Consider the following 20,352-nt stretch of genomic DNA (forward strand, 5'->3'; position numbering starts at 1 on the left):
GAGGAGAGACTTAAGTAAACCACTGGTTACAAAAGCCTGGAGCTCGGTCACAATACCTTCTAAATAACAGGCACTCTATTGTTCACTTGATATGAATAGGATTACCCATTTGTTGTTGGTCATGTAATTGAGCTCTTTACTGAAAGTGGACTGCACAATGAAACTGTTTTTGGTAACACATATTTACAAATGTTAAAATCAAATTACACTTATTTGTACTTCAAATAAGCTGTTGTGTTTATTTCTTCTGGCAATAAACTGCATTTAAACATTTTCATAGATTTGTGACCAGTTCCTTCAACATAAGTTATTTTGGTGACCGAATTTTTTATAAGGAAGATCTGTACAATGAATGAAAAGGAGAGAGATCAAACAAGAAGTAAAGAACAGCTTATGTTGCCACCTTTCTTTCATGATTGAAATTTACCACACTTTCTTAGTTTCAGGGGATAGCATGGACCCAAGACTAAATTTTGTCAGATTATTTAAATTCTGGACTGACCTTGAGCAAATCTCTTAATGACTAACTGTTATGAAAGGACAAGATCCCAAACTCTGCCTGCCTCATGAAGGGCTCTGAGATCCAACCAAGGTAGCATTTGTCAAGAGTGTGTTTTCTGTAGAATGTGGTGCCAAGTACACAGCAGGTTTAAATGTCTTAGGCTTCTTCTCTACTTTTCTATAAGAAATATCAAGATATTTGCCCGATAGCAGCCTCTTAATATTTCCTCTGACTGCACATTTTTTTGAATCCGAAATATTTTTTGAGGCCATCAGTTTTCTTTCAAACTAGATGTGAATGAAACTACTGCCTCTTAATTTCAGAGAAAAGAGATATTTCCAGGGTTTTTTTCCTTTCTCTTTTCTTTTTCTTTCTTTTCTTCCTTTCTTGTTTTTTTTTTTTTTTTTTTTTTCTGGCCACACCTGTGGTATATAGAAGTTCCCAGCCTAAGGGTCCAAGTGGAGCTGCAGCTGCCAGCCACAGCCACAGCCACAGCAACTTGAAATTCTTAACCCACTGAGTGAGGCCAGAGATCAAGTCATATCCTAGTGGGGTTTGTAGCCCACTGAGCCACAACAGGAACTCCTTCCTTTCTTTTGCTTTTTCTCTCATTTTAATGGAGCAGGTGTTAGGAGACAAACTTCATGTCCCTATGACTGCCACTGTGCATAGTTTTATATGGAAGTGTCATGGGTGGGTCAAATTTATACCCCTATAATCAGGTAATTTAGCAAACATTTATTAAGGATTCACTTAAGGCATTTGTGCTTAGTATTCAAAGAGGAAATCAAATGCAAATTTTTAGAGATATTTCCATGTGTCACAATGTAATGTGTTTACTTTGTTTCAAAACTTGCAGTCTAGTACAGAAGTTTAATTATTACTTCAAACAAATGTACATATGGTAACACTAGAATGTGAAATTTGCTAAATATAATTGAACCAGCAGTTGTTATTTTCAACTAATTAACTGTACAGATTTCATTTTCTGCATGAAAATTGTGGAAGAATTGATCAATATGTATCCAATATGCATAACTTATTAAGTGTAAGTCAAAACCAGTATTTGGTAATGGCAATCTATTACAGGGCATGAATATTTTATCAGTCCTCTGGGTAATATTCATGACTCTGCTGTGGTGATGTTTCATTCACTCAGTGATATTGTCAGAGTTTTTCCTCGATGATTTGTTCATTAGTTGTCCAATATGGAGCAGGAGAGCTGTTGCTATTTTAGAGCTATCAGTCAACCCGTATTTAAATGTTTACTAGAGCAACTGGAACTTTGGGGGTAATTTAACATTTGTAAAGATAATTTTTAAAATATGTATACATACAGTTTTTATAAGTTGCATCACATGATCTGTGATAATCACATGATGGTGACAATATTTTCTTTGTATTTTTATATTTAAGATATTATTGTCTTGAGGTTTTTTCATCAATGAGTATAACAAATAACTGGATTCCCCTCTGCTGGATACTGATCACTGATATGCCTCTGAGTATCTGCGTATTTCAGACGAATTGACTCCCATGTGACTTCTCTTCATTTCACTGAATCCAATTCACTCATTTGAAAATGTTGTTATTAGGATAGTGAAATAATTTCTATGGCGAGAGTTTAGAAAAAATAATTTGCTGGTTTTCCTTTCTAGTTGTTACAAGGATGGTAGAAAATTCCTTTTGTGAACCACAAGGTCAGATGCCTTTAGCTCTCCTTTTACGAAACTTAAGTTTTTCTTATTTCTTGAGCCTGACTGTGGTGCTTTTCCTCCTGGTGGTATATATTTATGGCAAGAGTCTTTCATAGGCATATGGAAGAACAGTGAGAAAATTCTAGAAAACATGGGTGATGGGCAACCTGGACTTCCCTCCCCATTTTATCTTGGGTCACGGTCCCTAAGGAATTTTTTTTTAGAGTTCAGTATTAGGAGAACTTTGTTTCCTCTGAATTGGAATCTTTTTAACTTCTTATTTGAGCTGTCAGGACGCTCTGAACTAAACTTATAATTCAGTTTAGGAAGGTGGTATAGCCTGCTTCATTGTGATTTTTTAAATAAATACAATTGTTACCTTGTCTTTATTATTTTTCACCTTGTATTACTGGCTTGTATTTGTATGCATGCATTTGTTTTGGGGGGTGGGGGGTCTTTTTTAGGGCCGCACCCATGGCATATGGAAGTTTCCAAGCCAGGGGTTGAATAGAAGCTATAGCTGCTGGCCTACGCCACAGCCACAGCAACACAGCATCCAAGCTGCATCTGTGACTTACACCACAGCTCAGGGCAATGCCGGATCCTTAACCCACTGAGTGAGGCCAGGGATCAAACTCATGTCCTCATGGATACTACTCAGTTTCGTTACCACTGAGCCTTGATGGGATTTCCGTGTGTGCACACATTTTTAAAGGCTATCTAAAATAACTTTTGAAATGAGGTGAAGTTGAAATGCATGAATAACATGTTTTGAGCTGTACATAAACCCTGGATCTCACTGAGCTGACGTCACTTCAGCAGAATGTGTAGTGAGGACAACAGGAAGGAAATTCTGTAGTTTCCTTCACAGAAGCAGAGTCTCACTCATCAGTAATAACATTGCAAAACCTTTTTCAGAGAGGCAGAAAAATAAGGGAACATTTTATTACATTTATTTTTAAAGTTGTAGGAAACACATATTTATGGATGTTCTCTGCAAAATTGGGGGTTTTACCTCAAAAATAGAAAATTTGACCTAAATACAATCTAAAAGGCATGTTATAAACTATGCTTAAATCATGGTCACCCCTGGCATTACCCACAAGTGGCTTTTATGCTTTAGACAAGAACGCCTAGGCTATGTTTCAAAGGCAATAAACCTTTCTATTAGGATTAGTATGCACCTATTTCCTTCAATTTTAGTAGTCTCTTTTAGAAAATAAACAAGGTTTTCCCCTGTTTTCAAGTAATACTCTATAATATTTTTAGTTTCCTAGTAAGCTATTGTTTTAGAACCTCTGCAGAACTTCATCTTATCATTTTGTTTTGTTTTATAGGATATATCTTAACTAACTCTAACTTACAGGTTAAAAAAAAGTACGTCTTTTTGTAATAGAGTCATTTACACAAAGTAGCTGGTAGCATCCCCTTTCCTGGCTAGCAAGTCAGCATGTAGGTGGTGCTGAATGAAGAAAACTCAACTCAACCTGACTTAAATACAAAAACATTTCTATTAGATTGCATAATTAACAGTCCACTTTACAACCTTGACAAAGTAGATGAATTGCTAGCTGACAGAAGGTGGAAGGTGAGAGAAGGGAGCAGAAATAGGGAGAAGAGTAAAGGCAATAACAGCCTTATTTCCACCAAGAGGGGTGCTAAGAAAGTGACTAAAATTTACTGAGATTTCTCAATTGCAAGAAACAAAACAAATAATAGTGAAATTATCAAAATGACAGGGCTGTTGAGGAAAGGACTACAGTAAAGGAACTAGAACCTCATTTTAGTTCCTAGCTAAATTTTAGACCTACAGCTGAGGGTCAAGCATATTGATCTACATGGATGAAAAACAAATACATAGATGTATTGTTTCATTCTTTAAATTTCATGTTTTTTCAAATAAGGTTATTATTTAGTTTTCTTTCAAGGAGACTGCTTGAAAGACTTTTTCTTTTGTCTTTTTGTCTTTTTCTGGGACCCCACTCACAGCATATGGAGGTTCTCAGGCTAGGGGTCCAATTGGAGTTACAGCTGCCGGCCTATGCCAGAGCCACAGCAATGTGGGATCCAAGCTGCGTCTGCGACCTACACCACAGCTCAGGGCAACACCAGATTCTTAACCCACTGAGTGAGGCCAGGGATTGAACCCACATCCTCATGGATGCTAGTTGGGTTCGTCAACCACTGAGCCACTATGGGAACTCCCTGATCTTTTTTTTAAAACACGTGTTAATATTGTTTCAATGAAAATGTTCAATGTTGCAAAAAAGTCTTAGCATGAAATTTATTAAAAAATAAATGTAGAGAATCAATACATGTTGGGAAACCACAGTTGTAAAGTATTCAGGGTTAGGATGGTTAGGACCCCAGTGGGATTAATACAAGCATTAATCAGGAATGTAAATGGTGGTTTTAAGAAAGCAAATTTAATGGGTACATAGTGAAATTATTTTATTTCTTGCACAAGTGATTCATAATATAGTAGATTATCTTTTTTTGTGCTTGAGAACAACTGTGCCTTTGGAGCCCACAGATTCTAGTACAGATTGAGTATGGAAGGATGTTTGTTAAATACCAGTTTGTTTTTTGATGAAGTAATTGCATCGTTTGAAACCATTTGACTCAGCATATAGGAAGACTCAATAGAAAATGTGTTCAATTGTGAGCTTCCTAGCTTGAGATATGAATGAAAATTATGCAGAAGATTCTGTGGAAAGTTACAAAAGGAATTAGAAATCTGGAACACAGAATATTTGAAGAATTGACATTTTTGAGATTTGAGGGTTCCAGATTTTTCAGATATAATTCATTGTTAGCTTTCTGTGCCAGTGAATGAGAATGTTGAGGCCACTGAGAGATGTTCCTAGGGGTCTCTTAGAATCAGTTCACCGTGGAAAGAAGGGAAATTGATTGCTAGATCTGCAGCCTGCACTGTAAATATTCAAAGGTAATGGGAAGAAAAATTATTAACAGAAACCATGGATGAAGAAGAGGTGTGTGTGTGTGTGTGTATGTGTGTGTGTGTGTTTGCACCCACAGATGTGTGAGGGACTAAGCTGAATAAATGTTTGGATCACCAAATATTTGATCACCTGCCAGTTATAATGAACAGGCTAAATCTAAAAAGCAAGTTCAGAAAAATTAAAGAATCAAGATGGAAGTAAAACAACTGTCAGAATGTAATGTTTTAATTCTAATATGCAAATTTACTTTATGATGTACTGTGCCATTTGGAGAGAATATTTCTGGAAACTACCTGAACTCTAACCAAAGTTAGGGTTCTCATGTCGGAGGCATCTTTCCAAACTTGTCTGAAAATAAAGGCAGCTAGAAATAGATTTTCTTTTCTTTTCTTTTTTCTCTTTTTTTCAATTTGGAAAGAACCTTCATGTACGTAATGTCACTAGATCCATGTATTTTTCCCTCCAGATGAGAAGGGAGCTTGATGTAGTACTTGGACTCAAAGACATTCTTGAGCTCTGCTATTTCAATGGGACTCAACCAAACCACTAATGCCTTGGGCCTTTACAGAGGATGATAATAATTATAGATGCTGTATCTCTCTCCCAGCATTGTTTTGAGGATGCAACTGGCCAATTTGTTTGAACATGCTTTCAGACCATTATGTTCGTACCAGCATAGGTTCTCTTCCCACTTTATGGGGTGTGGAGAAGAGACCCAGTGACTGGGATGAGTCCTGTCACCAGTTAGATAAAGTTGGGTCTGTGGGCCTGGGTGCAGGTTTCTTAATTAATCACAAGTGTCACAAGCCTTGGAGGGGACACAGAAAGCCAAGGCAGTGAGTAAAGAGCTCTGTGTAGAAAACAGAGGGATTTTCCTTGCTTCTGAGAAAAGAAAGAGCACATAGAACCAGGGAGATGGTGTGAATTAGGAACAGCAAAGATGAAATAGTTTCTAAAGATTCATGACTGGGGGACCCAGGTCCCCTCTGTCCTCCAGAGAGAGGATTTCAAAGTCAAATGTTCAGTGACACTTTCTAAACACATGAACAGCCTTTTGTTGTAACTTGTTTGTTTTGTTTCAATGGATTCATATGGAGCACAGGAAAATAAGATGAAGCCGAGAAAATGTAAGACCCTCCTTTCCTTCCCCAGAATTCTCAGAAAAATTGGAGGAGCTTTACATCTGTATTTAGATTATGCTTACAACAGAATGGGAAAAAAAAAAAAAAAAAAGACAAGCCCAAATCATACTTACTATTGCTAAAGACTGTGTGGTGGAGAAAGAGAAAGGAAAATTGTAGCATGTGGAGATTATTGCCAAAAGTAGATAACCCAAAAAACGTGTGATTTGCTGCTATGAAAAACAGTTGAGAAAGGAAAGTATATTTATCAATGCAAATTTTGCCCTTAACATTGGAGCAAACATCGTGTTTAACTTACAGAAGGGAATATAAATTGTGATCTGTTAAGGTTATAGTATGGGATCTATTTAAATGAGCGAGATAAAATCTAGAAAGATCAACTCCTAATTTTGTTTACCTCTATGTAGCAGGATTATGGTGATATGCATACTTTTCTGTATTTTCTGAAAATTATTCAATAAACATGTTACAGTTAAAATTGTAAAAATCTCTTTAAAAGGCATGTAACTGATACAGAAATTCTCACTTTATTGCTACATTAGTTATACAGATTATGAATAAAAATATGCATTATAGGAATTCTATTAAATTATCTTCTTCCTATTGAGAAAATCTCTTTATTTGGGCTTTTGAAACAGCAGTTTGCATATTCATTATTTAGATTACTCTGATGACCAAGTAAAAACAAGGAACTAGGGGTTCCCGGCGTGGCACAGTGGCTAACAAATCTGACTAGGAACTATGAGGTTGCGGGTTCAATCCCTGGCCTCGGTCAATGGGTTAAGGATCCGGCGTTGCCGTGAGCTGTGGTGTAGGTTGCAGACTCGGCTCGGATCCCGTGTTGCTGTGGCTCTGGCATAGGCCAGTGGCTACAGCTCCGATTAGACCCCTAGCCTGGGAACCTCCATATGCTGCAGGAGTGGCCCAAGAAAAGGCAAAAAGACAAAAAAAAAAATTTAAAAACAAGGAACTAATATAAAAAGAAGTGAATCGAAGGGTTCCTCTTGTGGCTCAATGGTAACAAACCAGACTAGAATCTATGAGAATGCAGGTTCAATCCCTGTCTTTGCTCAGTGCGTTGAGGATCTGGCATCGCTCTGACTGTGGTTTAGGCTGACAGCTGCAGCTCTGGTTTAACCCTTAGCCTGGGAACATGCACATGCCGCAAATGTGGCTCTAAAAAGCAAGCAAACAAACAAACAAACAAAAAACAAAACAAAAAAACAAAAAGAAGAAAGAGAGAAGTGAAGTGAATTTTCAATGTGACAGTTACCTCTAACACCTACATTCCAGTTCTTTGGTCAGTTGTCTTTCTTTGAAGATATGGAAAATCTTAATTGCTTATTCACTTTAGGTAGACTATTTAAGGATTAGTAAAATATAGAGTAGCAAGTGGTCCCACCATTTGAAAGACTGGCATTCTCACCTTTTGAAGATTTTGTAGCAAAGAAGATGGGGAATACTCACATGGCTTTCTGTGGGTGACCTAATTTAGACCAGAATTCTCAACCAGGAGATTTTGTCTCCCAGAGCAATTTTGGCCAAGTCAGCAGACATTTATGGTTGTTACAATGTGGTATATATGGGGGGGGGGGGTGCCACTGGCATCTAGTGGGAAGAGGCCAGGGATGCTGATATACCATGCTACAGTGCACCATACACATCACCCCTCCCCCCAAAGAATTGTTCAGCCTAAAATGTCACTAGTGAGTTCCTGTTGTGCTCAGTGGTAAGGAACCTGACTAATATCCATGAGGACTTGGGTTCAATCCCTGGTCCCGATCAGTAGGTTAAGGATCCCGAGTTGCTCTGAGCTGTGGTGTAGGTCACAGTAGTGGCTCAGATCTTGTGTTGCTGTGGCTGTGGCAAAGGTCAACAGCCGCAGCTACAATTTGACCTTTAGCCTGAGAACTTCTGTATGCCTCTGGTGCGGTCCATTAAAAAAAAAAAAAAAGAAAAAAAAAAGAAAGAAAGAAAGAAAAAGGAAAAAAAGTTTGTAAAATGTCACTTGTGCACAGGCCTAGAAACTCTGCATTGGACTCCTTTTTATTTACATATAAACAAAATTGCACCATCAACTTAAAAACAGAAAGAAAGAAAACAATCCTTGTTGATATGTTTGCTTTCAAACAATGGAAAATAGCAGTGATATCCCCCCTCCCCCAAAGTCAAAAGTAGAAATACTTCTAGTTCCTTTTTGTGTTATAACATAATATTTAAAAAATAAGAAACCTAAGGGAACTTTTCACAGTGTTTGAGAAAGCACACTTGGATTGGTACAGCTCAGGGGAAAACAAATGAGCTCCTGCAAGTTAGTTGAGAATGCCTTTTTTTTTTTTTTTTTTAGTATTCCTCAAAAGAATATTTTAGGTATTAATTCAAAACAGTAGGGAATGCAAATCCAATGATATGTCAAGAACATGCATTAGTAATGACTGCTATTCTCCCAAGAAATAAATGAAGGCACAAAACACACTTATGATGATGTTTTATGTGCCCTTCAGAATCAGGAGTTATTAGGAGGCAGTTCTGGGACAAGATCCGTGGATAGAGGGCAGAAACCTTCCTCTCGTCACCCCAAGGTGAGCTTGTGTTCTCAGAGGAAGATTCTTGGGTTGAGAACACAGCAACAATAACAACAGGAAGTTTGGCTGCACTTTGTATTGTGTTAACCCCATAACCCTGAAACATTTTTTTAAGGGAGTTTAAAAATATGCTTTCAGTTGGTTCGAGCATGAAGTTCAGGGAAGTTCACTGTGTGCCTTTTAATTTTTCTCCCTAGAGAGGGCATTAACTTGGTTCCCCATAAATGAGAATGAAGACTGTTAACTAATGCATACCCATTTGGTCTTTATTATTCCTTTCCTTGAAGAATGGGGTGTATTTTCATGCAGGATGAAGTGATATGTCATGATGATATTTTGTTTTAGTTTTTAATTAAATGTTTATGCTTCAAGAGCCACAGAATTGTCTTTGGCAGGTTAGAGAGAGACAGTCTGAAGATCAAGTTACTTCATGCTGTCAGAGGCTTTCTTTCTAGTATGTGCTAGAATTGATTCTATGACGTTAATTAGAAAGGCATAAATCCTGCTCTGTAAATATTTCCTATACATTTTAATTGGTGTAGGGATCAGGGGCAAAAGAGGATTACAGGATTACTTTGTAAATGTACTTTATTTTACAGTATTTTTTGTGAACAGTAATTTCTTCCTGCTCATAAAAATAATATCTGCCCATTAGTTAATATGTGGAAGTTCAGAAAAGTGTAAAAAGAAGAGCTATCTCAGAAGCCACCACTTCTAACACAGATCAACTTCCTTCTCATTCTAGATGGCTTTGCTTATTCACTTTAGGTAGACTATTTAAGGATTAGTAAAATATAGAGTAGCAAGTGGTCCCACCATTTGCAAGACTGGCATTCTCACCTTTTGAAGATTTTCTAGTAAACAAGACGGGGAATACTCACATGGCTCTCTGTGGGTGACCTAATTTAGACCAGAATTCTCAACCAGGAGATTTTCTTCCATGAAATGGGGGTCTGTGCCCAGTGCTGCCTTGTCCCCACATCATAGACTGAATGGTTACTCATCTCACCAAAGTTTTTCCAGACAAGATGATAATGTTAGTATCGAGTATTTTAAATGGGTGCACCTAACTCAATTCTATAAGTGGTTCTGATTTTTTCTCCTCCCTGACAGTCGGATATACACCTAAATAAGAAAGGCTCTGGTTTAGGCAAATTTCCTGGACTTTTGGCATTGCTCTCTCTTTCTTCCCCACTCATACACTGTGTTCTTATACTAGGCAGAGTAACATCACAGGGAGAACCTTGACTGTACTTTAATTCACTAGCTAATTTTAAAAGTTTGGTGCTTTTAATATTAGTAGTAAAAAAATTGCAACGCCCCTCACAACCTGTATTGGATATTTTCTGATATTTCAGGTGATTGACACTAAATCTAAATTCAGCTAAATTCAGGTTAATGCAGCATGAATGTTCCAGACCTCAGATGTTCCCTAATTATTTCTATAACATGAATGGCTAAAAGTAAAGTTATTGAATCTATGAACACTCATTCTTGATTTAGATCAGCAAACTTGCTTTCCAGGAAAATTGTTTCAATTTCTATTCTCACATTCAATAATACTGGACTTTCGAATTAACTTTCACTTATTTGATAACTAAAAATAACCTTTAACATGAAAGTATTTGAGGAGTTCTGGTTGTGGTGCAGCAGAAACAAATCCAACTAGGAACTATGAGGTTGCAGGTTTGTTCCCTGGCCTCACTCAGTGGATTAAGGATCTGGCATTGCCGTGAGCCGTGGTGTAGGTCGCAGACACGGCTCGGATCCTGTGTTGCTATGGCTCTGGCGTAGGCTGGCAGCCATAGATCCAATTCAACCTCTAGCTTGGGAACCTCCATATGCTGTGGGTGTGGCCCTAAAAAGTAAAATAAATAAATAAATAAATAAAATGAAAATATTTGAAATTGAGTAAACTTTTCTTCATGTTTAATTTTTGTTTTTTCCTAACTTTTCTTCTGTTTATCTTTCTTTCTCTTTCCCTTTCTTCCTTCTTTTTTTTTTTTTTTATTTTTTCCTGGAGTAGATACTTCACATTCTTTGTCAATTTTTCTATTGAGGTTTTAGGTTAACATGAGCTCCTTCTGTATTATCAATATTAAACTTTTGGATATAAATTTGTGTCAAGTATTTTTTCCAGTTGTGTGCTTTAAAATTATGTTTATTTTTTCATAACGATGGAGGTATCATTTCAGTTTTTGATGTTTCTTATTGTAGGGAATTTTCAAATTTTGTTCTCCATAATCACATGTATACTACATTTTGCATAATTTCTTTCAATGCTTTTACTAGTTAGAAAGCCCTTTCCCATCCTGAGATCTGATAAATGCCTACTTTTTCTTCTTGATTATGTGTGTGTGCGTGTGTGTGTGTGGTTTCAGTTTTTAACATTAAAATATTTAATCAGTCTACAGTTTATTAAAGTATTTAATCAGTCTACAGTTTAAAGTGAGAACCTAACTTTATTTCAATTTGTTAATAATTGTCACGCTGTTAATGAATTGTCTTTAATATCTTCACTAACTTGTGATGTCTCCTTTATCTCATACAGGGCTCTTTTATTCTTATTTTATTTTGTAATCTACTAGCATTGGCTGGTGGTGGTCTACCTATTTAATTCCATTGCTATATCTATTTTTACATCCCATTTTCATCTGGTGGGATAAGGTTTCCCCTTTAACTTTTTTTTTGTTTGTTTCTCCCTCTTATTTCTAATAAACTTTGGAACTTCTTTGAAAAGCAATTCTTTCTAACTGATACTTCAAGAATTGGGGATTTGATGGCTTACTTAAACATATTTTTTTCCCATTTAGCCGTAAGGTGTGCTTTTCCACCCATGAAAGTCTTTTTATTCTCTTTACAACCTTTTGTAATTTTCATTGTATAGGTTCTACACAATTTATTTTTATTTTTATTTTTTTTAATAGCTGCACACTTGGCATATGGACATTCCTGGGCCAGGAATTGAATCCAAGCCACAGATGTGAACTACTCAGCAGCTGTGGCAATGCCGGATCCTTTAACCCACTGCTCAGGGTCAGGGATTGAACACACAACTCTGCAGCAACCTAAGCAGCTTGCAGTCAGATTCTTAATCCACTGTGCCACAGTGGGAACTCCAACACAATTCTTTTTTTAAGATTATTCTTGGTAATTGCATCCTATGATATTTGGTATAGGATCTATGCTATTTCTTGTAAAGAAGAAATTTTTCATAATATTTTGACTGTATATTATTAATATTAGATGCATGATTGATTTTATACATTTGTTTTGCATTTTATCATCTTACTGAATTATGTTATTATATCCATTACTTTTTTCAGTTGATTTCCATAGATTACTTAGGTGATTGCATATCTGTAAATAAATATATCTGTTTCCCAGATTTTTTCAGTTGATAAATACACTTTGTGCTTTTGCTTTTTGTTTATTTTGGCTATCATTTCTAGAATAGATAGTGGTAATAATAGATATTCCTGGCTTGTTTGTGATTCTGCCAGTTTTTGCTTTTTGTTTATTTTGGCTATCATTTCTAGAATGGTAATAGTAATAATAGATATTCCTGACTTGTTTATGATTCTACCAGTGTGTTATTATAAAATATGATGTTGGCTATATGTTATAGATGAATATTCTTTATTATGTCTATGAATTATCATTCTATTCTGAGCTTATTAAGCAAGTTTTAAAACCCAAGAGGGTTCATTAAATTTTATCAAATTATTTTCCAGATCTATTGAGATGTTTATGCTTATTTTGCAACCCTATTGGTGTGATTTATTCATTAGGAATTATATACATGACTTCTTAGGACAATCCTCAAATATTCATGGTTTTTAATATAATCTGAATTAAGTATGTTAATCTTCTATTCAAATTTTTGTGTCTATACTGAGCATTTTTAGGTTTTGCTATAAACGTTGTCCTGTCTTTATAATATGACTTAGAACATTTTTCCTATTTTTTTGTGTGTGCACAAAAAGAGTATACATCACAGGAATAATTTATTTCTAAAGTTTAAAATTAATCATTGATAAAACTCTGAGGCTACCTTGAAGTTAGTTGTTGAAAATGTTTTCAATTTCAATTCTTTAATAGATAGTGGTCTTTTTAGTTTCAACACACAGCTATTTTCCTTCATTATCTTTAAATTCTCATTAAGATTTTCAGATTTATTAAGTTAATTCACTTATGCTAATACTTTTAAAAACATCTTTGGATCTGTTATAAATTCTTTCAATATTACATATTCTTCATTCTAATAGTATTTATTTGTTCAGTCCTTTTCTTTCTTTTTTTTAATGGCCACACCTGCGGCATATGGTTGGTCCCAGGCTAGGGGTTGAATTGGAGCTACAGCTGAAGCCTACATCACAGCTGCAGAAACACCAGATTCAAGCTCCATCTGTGACCAGGGCATAGTTTGCCACAATGCCAGATCCTTAACCAACTGAGCAAGGCCAGGGATCTAACCTGCATCCTCATGGAGACTATGTTGGGTCCTTAACCCACTGAGCCACAATGGGAATTCCCACTCTTTTATTCTTGATTAGACCTTGTTAGCACTTTTGTTTGATCTTTTTCTTTAGGAATTCAGTACTGCAGTTTATTTGACAAATTTACTGTTTTTCTATTTTCTCATGCACTAATTTACAAATTTATTTCTAATATTATCTTGTTATATCGTTTAATTTCTCTCACCATTCTAACTACTTGAAGTTACATTCAAGTTTATTGATTTGTTTTGTTTTAATTAGAACAAAAAGTACTTCAGGCCACATTTTTTTGGACATGGTCTATAATATTTGATGTCATCTTTCTATTTTTATTCTTTTAAACAGTTCACAAATTTACCTTTAATTTTTCTTTCTTAAATAGCTCATTAGGAAGGCATTTGAAAGTTTTTGTGAAGTGTTCGAGTTTTTTATTGTTTATACTTTAAAAAATATGTTGCTTTATGGTGTTGTGGTTGGAGAACATAGCCTCTATAATTTCTGATTTTGATAGCAATTGAGTATTTTCTTTGTGATGGTATTATTGTATATTTATAGAAGTTATATTAATCTTGAAAATAACACACACACATACTTTTTCTATTCTTAGGATTTTCTTAAAACACCTAAAGAACATAAAAAATAAGGATAAACAAAACCCAAAGTCAGAAGGAAAGAAATAACAAAAGTTAGAGCAAAAATAAAGGATGTATGACTAAAAAGATCAATGAAACTAAGAGCTGATTATTTGAAAGATAAACAAAGTTAATAAATCCTTGTCTAGACTTACCAAGAAAATAGGAGAGAAAAATTCAAATTAATAAAATAAAAAATGAAAGAAGAGATGTCACAACTGATACCACAGAAACACAAAGGATCATAAGAGACCACTATAACAATTATATTAACAAATTGGTCAAGAAGAAATGGATACATTTCTATAACATTCACTTACCATGACTGAATCATGATGAAATAGAATATCTGAACAGAACAATTAGTACTAAAGAGATTGAATCAGTAAACACCTCCCAACAAATAAAAATCCAGGACCATACAGTTTTACTGGTGAATTCTATCAAACATTCCAAGAAGTAACACCAGTCTTTCTCAAACTCTTCCAAAAAATTCCGTTAACAAGGCCAGCATTACCTCAATATCAATATCAGACAAGGATGCCACAAGAAAAGAAAATTACAGGCCAATTTCCCTGATGAACATATATGCAAAAATCCTCAATAAAATATCAGTAAAATGAATTCAATAATACATTAAAAAGATCATACACCATGACAAAGATCATGATCAAGTGAGATTTATTCCTGAGATGCAAGGAGTGTTCAACATCTGAATTTCAGTCAATGTAATACAACAATTAACAAAATAGAAGCTAAAAATCATATGATTATCTCATTAGGTGTAGGAAAACATTCAACAAAAATTCAATATCCATTTATGATTTAAAGAAAATATCAGCAAAGCAGGTATAAAAGTAAAGTACTTCCTAAAACAAAGATCATATATGAGAAACCCACTGCTAACATTTTCAACGTGAAAAACTAAAAGATTTTCCTTTAAGATCAGGAACAAGACAAGGATGTCCACTCTTGTCACTTTTATTCACCATAGTTTTGGAAGTCTTAGCCAGAGCAAAGAATATAAATATTTAAAAAAGAAAAAAAAACCATCCAAATTAGAAAGGAAGAAGTAAAATTGTCACTGTTTGCAGATAGCATAATATTATATAAAGAAAACCCTAAAGACTGCATTAAACAAATGTTAGAACTAGTAAATGAATTCAGCAAAGTTGCAGGATACAAAATCAATATGCAAAAAGTTTTACAATTCTACACACTAAAAATGAACTATCATAAGGGGAAATTAAGAAAACAATCCCATTTACAATTTCATCAAAAAGAAGAAAATACTTAGGAATAAATTTAACCAAGGAAGTGAAAGTCATGTATGTTGAAAACTATAAGACATTAATGAAAGAAATTGAAGACACCTAAGAAATAGAAAGATATACTGTGCTTATGGATTGGAACAATTAAGACTGTTAAAATGTCCATACCAATCTACAGATTCAATGACATTCTTATCAAAATTCCGAAGGCATTTTTTACAGAAATAGAACAAACAATTCTAAAATTTGTATGGAAACATAAATGACCCTGAATAGCCAAAGCAATCTTGAAAAAAAAAAAAAAAGCTGGGGGCATTATGTGCCCTGATTTCAAACTATACTACAAAACTATAGTAATTAAATCAGTATGATATTGGCATAAAACAGATATGCAGATTAATGTAACAGAACAAATAGCCCATAAAAAACCCCACATACATATGGTTGATTAATTTACTACAAAGCAGTCAAGAATATGTAATGGGAAAGAACAGTATCTTTTAAAGCAAAGAAACTAAACAATCAGATTTTTAAAAAATGGACAGTTCTGAATAGACAATTTTCCAAGGAAGACATACAGAGGCCAACAAGTACATGAAAATATTCTCAGCATCATTCTTCATCATGAAATGCACATCAAAACCACCATGAGTTATCAACACATACCTGTTACAATGGCTACCATCTAAAAGTCTAGAAATAACAAATGTTGGTGAGGTTGTGGAGAAAAAAGAACCCGTGCATACCATTCCTGTTGGTAGAATGTAATTTGGTGCAGCCACTACGGAAAATAGTATGGAAGTTCCTAAAAAATTAAAAATAGAACTACCATACCTTCCAGCAATTCTACTTCTAGGTGTTTATCTGAAGGAAATGAAAACACTAACTTGAAAAAGATAAATTCACCCTCATGTGCACTACAGCATTATTTACAATAACCAAGATACGGAAACAATGAAAAGTGTCCATCAGTAAATAAATGAATAAAGAAACTGTAAAATACAGTTGTCCCTCTGAATGCATGGATTTGGCAACTTGGATTCAATCAATTTTAATCCATGCTTGGTTGAATCTGAGGGGCATCAGAGGATACTGAGGGCCAACTGTGTTCAATATACTAAGTCATTTTATATGAGATTTGAGCATTCAGAGATTTTGGTGTGTGTGTCAGGGTGGGGGTGGGGCAGCAAGGGTCTTGGAATCAATTCTCTGGGGATACTGAAGTGTGACTGTATATATACACAATGAAATATTATTTAGGCATAAAAAAGAGTGAAATATTGCTATTTGCTGCAACATGGATAGAACTTGAGAGCATTATGCTAAGTGAAATATGTCAGAGAAAACCAAGCTCATAAATAAAGTGAATAAATAGTTTCCAGAGGTGGGGGTGGTGGGAGAAATGGACAAACTATCTTTGTTTTTGTTTTCAGTTTAAACAAATTGAATTTTTTTAAAAAAGCAGATTATTCTGAGTGAATCTGACCTAATCAGGTGAGGCTTTTAAAAGAGAGTCTAGAGATCAGAGTGGAAGTAGAGCTTGATAGCTGGAATCCTGACTCACAAAAACACTGAGATCACAAATGTGAGATAGTGAATGTGTGTTGTTTAAATACATATACACATACAATATGCATATGTATTTATTTGTCAAGGGCTAAGACAGATGCGTTAAAGTCTTCCATAACAAGGTGCCTTCCTATCTATATTTCAAATACTTGCTCTCTCTGTATAGATATTATCTTATTCAGCTTATAAAATTTAATGACTATTGTTTTTCTTGAGATATGTATGTATGTCTATTAATATGTAATGACACTTTTGTCACCATTAATATCTTTTGCCTTTTCTGAAATTAGTATTGCCTGTTTTCTTTTGCAAATCGCTATGTATCTGCACATTCTTTTAACTTGTCTATATCAGTTTGTTTTAAAGATTCTCTTACAAGTATTATGAAGTTCATTGTTTTTAAACTTTATCTGAATTTTTTTTGCCTTCTATGACAGTGTTTTCAATTACTCAAGACTATTATTTTAACTTATTAATTTATATTTTTATAAATGTTTACTCATTTCTTTTCTCTTGATTTGTGACTCTACTCATGTTTTCTCAGTAATATTGCTCGTGTCATAAGCTTTTAGACTCTCTAGTATTTGTTTGGTCTAAAATTTTACTTTCCAAATAGTACTTTCATTCATATTTTTAATGATCAGGATCATAAAAAACAAGATAGATTTTGACTTCCTTCATAGAAAACGAGGAATTTATTTCATTTTCCTTCTCAGCTTTGCCCTTTCCTCACTTCTGTGTTTCTCTTGCAATAATGTACAATTATAGACATAGATAATTATCATGAAATACTCTATATGTTTGCCTTCTGTTCTGCAATAATATTAGCAAGAGTTCTTGAGACTTCCTATCTGTTGAACTGTTTTGGTGGATGTCCTGACTTCCTGTGCTTGAGGACTTCATTAGGGCTTATCTCTTGGTCAATGGAATACAACTTTAACCTTTTCACAGGGATAGGTCATTTTCTGAGCTCTTGCAATCCTGAGACCATTCTTTCTGTTTCCTTCCTACCAGAAGGTCAAATTCTCTGGGAACACAATTCTTGAAACTTTTACTCTGACAATTTTTCTCTTAAGAGATGTTGCAGCATTGATTTCCATAACTTTGCTTGTGGAAAATAAAATCTTATAAATAGCATATGGTTCAATCTTATTAGAAGTCATTAATCCTTCTCCTTCCTGAATGCTTAAAATAAACTTTCTTAATCATTGAATTCAAAATTTTTTTCCCCCAGAACATAATTCCATGTTGTTCTATTTCACTTTTTTCATGATTTTTTGCCTTGAATGTAGTGAATGCTTTTGATCTTTATACTCAAATCAGTTAGTGTAGTTATTCATGCGATTTTGATTTTTTTTCCCTCTGAGTTTTTATGATCATATCATTCTAATAGTTTTCTTTTTCTTGACGTTGCCTATAATTCTTGGGTTGAGTTTTGATTCTCTCTCTTCCATGACTATAGTTTTGCTTCTTAGAATTTTCATCTTTTCTTCATTTTCCTCTGCCTTCTGAGAAAACTACTCAAGTTTGTCAAGATTTCTGATTTGATTTTCCGTAGTGCAAATTCTAAGGTTCACTTCTTTTACTTGTAGATTGAATGCAACCATTAAATATTTCAAATATTCAAAATTATTTATTTATTCACTATTTTAGTGATGGACATTAGGATTGTGGTCCAATTTTGCTGTGATAAGTTACCATTCAATAAGCATCCCCATTTATACCCCTCATACACCTGTGTGAGAATATCTCTGGGGCTGAGAGTGGAATTTCTGAGTAAGTACTGCATTTTTAGTTTTCTTGTATGTCTTTTGTTTATCACTCATGTCTCATAATCTTACCTCACCTTCTTCTCTTTTTTGGATGGGGAAGTAAGATTTATTGGTGGGCTATTAGGCTCTCACAAGTGCAGGGCCCACCATTTTTTCCTGGGGCCACGAGTAGGGATGTATTTGACCCCACAGCCATTCGGGATGACCCGCTTTTCTGCCACCATGTTTTCAAATTTACATGCATTGAACTTAGTAATTCTCCACTTCTTGGAGCTATGGATCTTCCAGAGGCCAGAGAACTTGAACTTGGCCCTGCATAGGGCCTCAATCACATTCTCCTTGTTCTGCAACTTGATGTGGAGGGGTATTATGCCTTGGCCAGTGTGGACCCTGGCCACTATTCCCTGGGGATCTCTAACCTCACATACCTGTTTGGAGCCTAGATTTGAGGATAGTGTGCTAGATATGAAGGTCCACTGGAAAAGGCTGTCTGCAAGGTCTCTTGGGACAACCCGTACAGGCGCCAGGTTGTGTACACTGCCAAGAAGGCTGTGGTTTGCAGCCACTGAACACCGGGCCCCCACAGAGAGAAGAGCATGGGTGGCTTCTCTTATTTCCTTCTCTTTATAAGTTTCTTTCCTATCTCATACAGAAAACATTTTCTCACATCTTTTAAAGGATGACAAACATCATTCTAAAATAGTTTAAGTAATTTTAAGGGACGTGTTTTTACTTTAGGAGGTAAGAATTATGTTCCTTTTCCCTTTTCCTCTAATTGTACCATTTTCAAATTATTGTCGGTTTTGTCTCTCCTTTCATTGAAATAATCTATTTTTTATATGCAAATGGGATCTCTGTAGATCTTAGCACCACTATTTTTCCACTGTCGGATAAGCTAAGATACCAGCTCTTAGCCCTGTCATTACTGTACGTTCCACTTGACAAGTCTATTGGCTTCTGAAGAAGTGTTTTCCATCTTGATTCCTGACTTTGCCAATCTGGAGAGTTGTAGGATACGAAAAACTGAAATTCCTGGAATGCACTGCTCTCAGGGCTCCTCTTTCTGCCCAGTGGTTTGACATTCCTGGAAATTCCTCCAGGTTTGCCTGAGAGTCTTAGTTTCCTTTCATTGTATTTTCAACTATTTCTTTAATTTTAAACAAATTTGGGTGAGAAATTGGGAAAAGTTTCCTCAACATGTTCCCAGCTAGGTTCCCCTTTAAAACAGAGCCCTTGGTATATTTCAGATAGATTCTTCCAAGCCAGAAAGACTTGCTATATATCGAGTTCCAGAGTTTTGTACCTATGCGACTCAATCGGTGATGAGAATGAATGTTTCAAAGAATTGTTCATCACATACAGGCTAGTATTTTTTTGTTGTTGTTGGTGGTGTTTTTTTCTTTTGTGTCTTGGTGGTTCCTGCTAACATGTTTCCTCATAAAATAACAATCAGCTGGTGGTGCAGGTCTTACTGAAACTAACAAAGGGTCCCATCTGTCCATGAGGGTGATATGCTCTCTAGTATTAGTCCTTGATTGCTTTATGAAACTCAAAACACTTCACAGTTTTATTTTGTTTTTAATCTTTTTAAAATGTCTTAGAGTCACTGAAAGGAAAATGTAAATCATTCCCATATTACAGATGACCACCTTGAGGCCAAAAGCAAGGGAATCGTGCTCTAATCATTCATTCCCCAAACCAATAGTGCCATCCAGGTCAC

The 20,352-nt window shown here is 35.2% G+C and overlaps 1 protein-coding gene and 1 non-coding gene across 2 annotated transcripts in view; both read right to left on the minus strand.

Moving 5' to 3' along the window:
• Positions 1 to 20,352, minus strand: part of LOC125120635 (collagen alpha-1(I) chain-like) — a 106,462-nt gene that overhangs the window by 60,185 nt on the left and 25,925 nt on the right. The window lies entirely within an intron of this gene.
• Positions 19,117 to 19,251, minus strand: LOC125121740 (small nucleolar RNA SNORA70). Its single transcript, XR_007133607.1, has one exon. It is a non-coding gene; the product is annotated as a small nucleolar RNA SNORA70 (small nucleolar RNA).

The sequence above is a fragment of the Phacochoerus africanus genome, chromosome 2 (genome assembly GCF_016906955.1).
Source record: "Phacochoerus africanus isolate WHEZ1 chromosome 2, ROS_Pafr_v1, whole genome shotgun sequence".
Lineage (NCBI taxonomy): Eukaryota > Metazoa > Chordata > Mammalia > Artiodactyla > Suidae > Phacochoerus > Phacochoerus africanus.